General features: G+C 39.7%; 1 protein-coding gene across 7 annotated transcripts in view; it reads left to right on the forward strand.

Moving 5' to 3' along the window:
• The window catches only part of RUNX1T1 (runt-related transcription factor 1; translocated to, 1 (cyclin D-related)), a 156,099-nt gene that overhangs the window by 47,605 nt on the left and 100,473 nt on the right, over window positions 1-8,021 (forward strand). The window lies entirely within an intron of this gene.

Consider the following 8,021-nt stretch of genomic DNA (forward strand, 5'->3'; position numbering starts at 1 on the left):
TTTTTTTTTTTTTCCGTTTTTAATGCACTCCTTTCAGAGTCTGGAGAACTAGTTAAAATCTCTGAATCTGCTACTTATTCCCTGTTGTTTTGGGCAAGTAACATAATTTCCCAGGTGAAGAATGTCTTTCTACTTATTTTTCATTTTTATCTACATTTTACTCATACATTCTGGGGATAAAGCCTTTGGTACTTTGGTACATTTTGCTTCATATGTTCTGTGGGTAAAGCATATCAGTGTGATGTTCATACACCTTTTCCTAAAACTTCTTGGAGAATCAAACCATTTTGTAGTGTTTCCCAGAGAGCAGAAGGGTGTCTCTTTAAGCCCCAAAGTTGCTTCTGTTTACTTGTTTAAAATTTCTATGCCTGTTGGTCAATTATTTTGAGTGGCCCTGGTCTTTTAGCTTTCAGCTGTGTTCTTTATCCGTTTGTGCTGGACGTGCTGTATCTTTTGCTTTATGACTTGAGTTTATATTATAAACAATTAATATGTTGTGTTTATGAGGCCAGAGAGCACAGGACATGGGGAATGTCCATGGCTGAGTGTGAGTCAGACTTCTTCCACTTCGTGGTATCACCAGCAACAAGCAAGTCGTTTCACTCTCTGTCTGAGCGTCACTTTCCTTGTCTGAGAAGCAAGGATTCTGCTTTGCTGACTTTCGTTTTGCAGTATGGTGGTAGTGATTATGATCGCGTGCTGTGTCTCCTTGAAAAGCAGAGTACAGAACTTTTACATATAAGCGGTAATGATTAAAGTCAGTGATACTCTCTGGACTTAAAACACAGGGGAGAGTTTTTCAGTCACACAGAAGGACTCTAGGGTGTTGTGCTTGTGAGTTTTGTCTGTAGTTGGTAGAATTTTCTCTCCCTTCTGCCTACCCTCTCTCTGTTCCTGTGCCCACAAGTCCACCCATTCCAGTAACTGGCTAGCTTGAAAACCATATAACCAAACTTAGAATGGTGAAGTGAATGCTTAGGTGAAAATGTGGAAAGCCCATCTTGTTCTGTTTTGTGTTCCCCCAGATGTTAACTAGTGGCAGTTTTAATTTGTGGAGTCATTTTAGGTGTCTCTGAGACTTTTCTTCCTGACTGATTTTCATTTCTCTTAGCAGGAGACATTGCTCAGAGAGCTGAATTCTAACCTTTTATGTATTCCAGGATACAGACTCTTCACTGTTTAAAATAATAGACATCTTAAGTGTCATCAGCTCTTCTTGATAAAGCTGCCATTTGCTTTAAGATCTTGATTTCATAGTTCTAAAAATTCCATTCCAGGCTACCCATGAGGTAGGAGACAGAGAGTAAGGAATCAGCAAATGTTTGCTTAATGAATAAGTGAGGATGAGAGGTGGACTGGGATTCACAGGGATCTTAAAGGAAAGAAAGAATGCACAAAGCATGTTAAATATGGGGGGGAGGAAATTAAGTAAATCTTATAAAAATTTTTGGTAAATGGTATTTAATAATCAATAAGGCATTTTCTTTGAACTATGGAAAGATAATTAATTTTTTTTGGCCATATATAACTTTCTTGGCAGCTAGCTGCATATTAGTTAAAATTGCATGTGTTATAAATCTGATAATTTATCATGATCATATTTACTAAAAGTATGATACAATATATAGCACTTAAGCACTCTCTGACATAATTACTGAAATTAGAAACAAAGTCCAGGGCTTTTGACAGTTGTAATATTTGGGGAAATTAGTGCTTCCTCTACCTGGGTACTTGCCTGCAGTTTGGGAGGATGGGTGTAAGCCGTCAGGGATCCAGCAGACATAATGAGTAGGATTCTGTGAGCTGAGTTGCTCAGTTGCGACCCCATGGATTGCAGCTCACCAGGCTTCTTTGTCCATGGAATTTTCAGGCAAGAATACAGGAGTGTGGGTTGTCATTTCCTACTCCAGGGGATCTTCTCGATCCTGGGAGGCCTAACAAAAGACAAATATTAAGAAATATTTTCACCTTTTCGGTTGCACGGTAAATTCTATCAGCAGTTTGTTCTGCCAATAATCTCAGATGAGTAGTGGTTAAATAGTCTGATAAGATTTATCATAAAGACTCCAGAGAGATTACTAAAATAATTCATGCAGTGCTTGATACATAATTTTTTAAAAAACATATAACTTCTATAATAGTGGAGCTTTCTTTAAATATCTTTGCCCTCTTATATTTGTTTCTAAATATACATTGAATCCTTTGAAAGGGATAGGAGGGCAGGTTTGAGTCTCAGATACTATCACTTTGGAAGAATATTCTTGCTAATTTAACACATATTTTATGCCTCTGAATTTGTGCCTTTAAAAATTTATAGAAGATCATTGTAGCTTATCCACTGAGTGCCTGTTTTTACACGGATATTGCTGATACTCTGCATGGATTACAGACTTTCCAGGGGTCTTTGGGGCACTTTGAAAATGTGGTATAGAATGATGTAATGAAGTGGTTCTTAAAGTGGGTTTCATGGACCAGCAATATCATTATCACCCAGGAACTTATTGGGAATACCCATTTTCTGTCCCTCTGCAAACTTAATCAGGAACTCTGAGGTAGCCCAGCAATCTGTTTGAACAAGCTCTCAGAGGATTCTGAAGCATATTCAAATTAGACATTTGTAAATCATAACTTTTTGTCTTCTTGGATAGTCCAGAGAAAATACCCATTTGTTTTTTATCATGAAAGTCCCAATGAATGGAAATCAAGGTAATTTATTTGTTTTAAATGATGTACTTTAAAAACAACGCCCAAGAAATAACAAAGAACGTATTTGTTCAGAGCCTTGGGTTTCTAATAGAGTATTTGGATGCCCACACATTACACCTGAATTGAATGAGATAGTTAAAAGAGAAGGTGCGTTTCAAGCCAATTCTGGGATGTTTATTCGTTCTGATAGTTACTTGTAAAGACATGCATCTATTTCATTGCACTCAGGTACCATTTGTGATGCCCTTGCCTTGTTTTGAGGCCAGCTTCTGATCGTTCAGAATTTTGTGAGTTTAGTTTGGTCATCTTTAGAGACTATTTAGGCAGACCTCAATTTCACAATAATATTAGTCATCTAGAAAGTTTAGATATGTCACAGCATTTTATTTTTCTGTGTTGAATGTAAATAAGGGGTCCGTGGGGTTATGAACGTTCCGTCAGTAGTGCCTGGAAAGGATTTGTTTCTTGCATCTCCTGTATCTGCTGCTGTTCTCTTTTCTGCATGGTGTGCCTTCAGTAAGCGCAGTCTGACACGCTTCGTGGCCTTTGCCTCCTGTGATAAAATAGATTGAAATGATTCCTGACACCATCTGGTGAAGAGGAGCAGCCCTGGAGGACTGTGCTTTGAGAGAAAGTAACTGAATGCTAAGAAATGTGGAAGTCTAGGGACACTGGCAAAGGATTTTTTTTTTTTTTTTTAAAGAGCATGAACATTAATACATCTTCTTGAGGTTTGATGGGACATGTACTGCCTACTGTCCCATCTGGTGCTTATGATAGCATGGCATATTAGCATGCTGCAAGTTCATAATGTATTCAGGGGGAGGAAACATCCCTTGCATACCAATTGAGGTATCCTCTCTTCAGAACTGTTTTTGAATTTCAATGATGTTTATATCTTCCAAGCCGTGACTTAACCGAGCATTTCCGCGCGAAGGAATAACATGAGTGAGTGAGGGAGAGAGAGAGAGGGTTTGTGTTCATGGTCTCTCCTATTCCCTCATTAATTTATCTTCCTCCCTTTTTTCTTGATGAAATTATAAGTAGTTATTAATATTAGGTTTTATGACTTTTAATCCTTTCTGTTTTGAAACCACATAATATTTCATTATTATTTCACTTATGGCACTTAAAGCAGTTGCCTTGTGAAATTGTGTAGCTGTCCCCTTGTAGACAGAACACTTTCAAGGGTCAGGCCTGTGTATAATTATGGATGTGTCTCCATGGCACCTAGAGTTTGGTCATTCACTTAAAAAATATCTACTGAGCTCACACTGTGGGTGTGACACTGTTGTAGGTACTGAGTAAGACTAGTGGGTCTTTCCTCTTGGAGGCTTTGTATTTTAGTTGGTAAGAGGCAAACAGTCAACAAAGAAACAGATAACATCTCCAAGATAATGTCGCTTCACTATCTCATTCAATTTAGCTGTAATGTGTGGGCATCCAAATATGCTATTAGGAACCAAGACTCTGATCCAAGGCATTGTTTATCATTTCTTGAGTATTATTTTTAAAGTACATCGTTTAAAACAAACAAATTACCTTGATTTCCATTCACTGGGACCTTCATGATAAAACAAATGGGCATTTTCTCTGGACTACACAAGGAGACAAAAAGTTATGGATGGAAGTGAAAGTCGCTCAGTCGTGTCCGACTCTTTGCGACCCCATAGTCTATACAGTCCATGGAATTCTCCAGGCCAGAGTACTGGAGTTGGTAGCCTTTCCCTTTTCCAGGGTATCTTCCCAACCCAGGGATAGAACTCAGGTCTTCTGCATTGCAGGCAGATTCTTTACCAGCTGAGCCACAAGGGAAGCCCAAGAATACTGGAGTGGGTAGCCTATCCCTTCTCCAGTGGATCTTCCTGACCCAGGAATTGAACCGGGGTCTCCTGCCCTGGTGGCTCAGACGGTAAAGCATCTGTCTACAATGCGGGAGACCTGGGTTCGATCCCTGGGTCAGGAAGATTCCCTGGAGAAGGAAATGGCAACCCACTCCAGTACTCTTGCCTAGAAAATCCCATGGATGGAAGAGCCTGGTGTCCATGGGATCACAAAGAGTCTGACACAACTGAGTGATTCCACTTTCTTTCTTTCTTCTGCATTGCAGGTGGATTCTTTACCACCTGAGCTCTCAGGGAAGCCCCAAGTTATGGATAAGCACAATGAATATCCATGCTAGCTGCAGGGCAGGTGAATGGGGCACTTATTTAGATTGGATTGTCAAGGAAGGCACCTTTAAGGAGGTAACATTTTTGCACAGAGACCTGAAGGATCTGAAGAGTTAGTGGCAGAGGAAGAGAAAGTCCAAAAGTCCTGGGTTAAAATATGATTGGCATTTTCAAAGGTAGATTGAGCCAAGTTCAGGGGTTAGTCCATTGCTAGGCGTTGGAATTTTATTCTTAATGTGTCAGAAGCCATCAAAAGTGACTTAATAGTACCTTTTAAAAGGGTAAATTGAGCTGCTACGTGTCATGTTCTGAGGCACTAAACAACTATCAGAGGAGTGAGATGCGCCGTTAAGTCCATTGAGGCACTTTGTAGCATTGCAATTAGCATGAATTTTAGAATCAGAAGAAACATTTCTTGGATTCTGACCTTGATGTTTGACTCTGAGCAGCTTCTTAGCCTTTTTTAGCTCATGTCTTCTCATTTGTTGAAAGGCAAAGCTAGCACCTAAAATCATGGTATTAATGTGAAAATTAAGTGAGGTAATTCATTTAAAAGAACTAGCATAGGGCCTCGTTCTTAAGAGGAGCCTGCTCTACCATTGACACACACAGATCATAATAAAACACTTGGGATGGTTTCGAGGAATATTGAAACAGTTGGCATCATCTTGTTGGGAATCCTTTTCTGGTACTGTTATCTTCTTAATAAAACACTGTTAACATGTTGCCAGGGTGGCGATGCTCAGCATCTGTGGTCTGTCCCTGTTGGTCTAGAATCATGTATGGAAGGAAACTCAAGGAATTCTGAGGCAAAGTCCATACCCGTGAAACAACCTGGGATTTTTTTTTTTTAATTTAAAAAAGTTTTATAGGTAACACTCTTTTGTCTCTCCTTTTTTTTTTTTTTGAGAAATTTTAACATGAGGAAATCAAATTGCATTCTGGAGAGAAAATGGTGGTTATATCAAAGATATTATAAAAAGAGTTTTAATTCATAAAGCAGTAACGGTTTATTAACTGCGTAGTTGTTAGATATAAACCTTTTGAAAGGAATTTCTAGTGCACACAAATGGTGAAAATCAGGAGCTCCATAGTTTTTGCAAGCATGAAAAACTTAATTGCAAGAAGCAATTCTGTGACGATTTTCATTTAGCCTGTGAGGCAGTGTTAAGATTTTCAAACTTTCTGCAGAAGAAATTGTGGGGTTGGGGGTAACAAGATGTTGCTTATGGCTGAATGTCTACAGAGAGTTCCAAGTTACCGTTGTCTTGGGTATAATTTTATCAGATATATAGATTAGTTGAGTTATTCTTTAAACTTGCTACCCACTTTTGCAATTATATATGTATTTTTGGCTAGAGATTCTCCACTCCTCAATCTGTAGATTTTTTTTTTTTTTTTTAACTATCCATCCTCCTCCACCCAACATCAGGAAAACAAATAATGCGTAAGGAATGTGGAGGGGGAGGTAGCGTGGTAATTCAGGCAAGTTTCGTCAGCACTTAACCAGATTCTTGGAATGTTTTTTGATGTCCGACAGAACTGTACAGAGCTGTTGACAGCTGCAAGTTGTGTGAGAGGAGTCACAAGTATTGCTGCTGTGTTCTGGTTGGAGTGTGAGAAGGAAGGAGGGAAGGTAGAAGAACTGAAGAAGTTCGGGAGGTGGAATCACAGTTCTGAAGGAGGCAGCTGGCTGTTGGCTCCTAAGACAGATCCTTTTCCTTCCCTAAGCCCCAGTTGCATTCTTAACAGCCGCATCTTTCAAAAGTGATGGGGTCTGCACGCCTCCAGGAAAATTCAGAGGGGATCGTTTCCTCACTGAGAAATAGCCTTACAGAAACCGTGTAGGCCATCCGGAATATTGTCTGTTCAGCACCCCATGCGCATCCTCCTTCCGCTCTGGAGGATGCCATGAATACAGATACTCACGTGGTGATTGTTTTCCTTCAGAAAGAGAGGACAAAGAAAAGCTGGCTGGTCAGGTGAGATAGGCGGACACATTATCAAGTGTTGGGTCTAGCAGCCAGGAGCCTGACACGCAGAAGCTGCGTGGGGCAGCGTCCGCTCTGACCTGGGTCCCATGCCCCTCCTTTCAGTTTGTTTGGCTTACAAGATACAATTTCACAAACGATACTCCTGAATGTCTCTTTTGTGGACTAAGAGCATTATCTTGGGTAATGGGATAATCACCCAGTTTGTGATTATTTACTTCGCAAGGGTGGCCTTTGTTTTTGACCAGTTTCTATCACATGTAGTTTATTTCTAATGGAAACAGCGCACCTCAAAACTTGTTTTTCTATACAATGGATTAAAGACAATCTCTTTAACAAGTGGTGCTGGGAAAACTGGTCAACCACTTGTAAAAGAATGAAACTAGAACACTTTCTAACACCATACACAAAAATAAACTCAAAATGGATTAAAGATCTAAACGTAAGACCAGAAACTATAAAACTCCTAGAGGAGAACATAGGCAAAACACTCTCCGACATACATCACAGCAGGATCCTCTATGACCCACCTCCCAGAATATCGGAAATAAAAGCAAAAATAAACAAATGGGACCTAATTAACCTTAAAAGCTTCTGCACATCAAAGGAAACTATCAGCAAGGTGAAAAGACAGCCTTCAGAATGGGAGAAAATAATAGCAAATGAAGCAACTGACAAACAGCTAATCTCAAAAATATACAAGCAACTCCTCCAGCTCAACTCCAGAAAAATAAATGACCCAATCAAAAAATGGGCCAAAGAACTAAACAGACATTTCTCCAAAGTGTTAAGACATACAGATGGCTAACAAACACATGAAAAGATGCTCAACATCACTCATTATCAGAGAAATGCAAATCAAGACCACTATGAGGTACCATTTCACACCAGTCAGAATGGCTGCGATCCAAAAGTCTACAAATAATAAATGTTGGAGAGGGTGTGGAGGAAAGGGAACCCTCTTACACTGTTGGTGAGAATGCAAACTAGTACAGCCACTATGGAGAACAGTGTGGAGATTCCTTAAAAAACTGGAAATAGAACTGCCTTATGATCCAGCAATCCCACTGCTGGGCATACACACTGAGGAAACCAGAAGGGAAAGAGACACGTGTACCCCAATGTTCATCGCAGCACTGTTTATAATAGCCAG

Source organism: Bison bison, unplaced genomic scaffold (genome assembly GCF_000754665.1).
Source record: "Bison bison bison isolate TAMUID 2011002044 unplaced genomic scaffold, Bison_UMD1.0 scf7180017858048, whole genome shotgun sequence".
In the NCBI taxonomy this organism is placed as follows: Eukaryota; Metazoa; Chordata; class Mammalia; order Artiodactyla; family Bovidae; genus Bison; species Bison bison.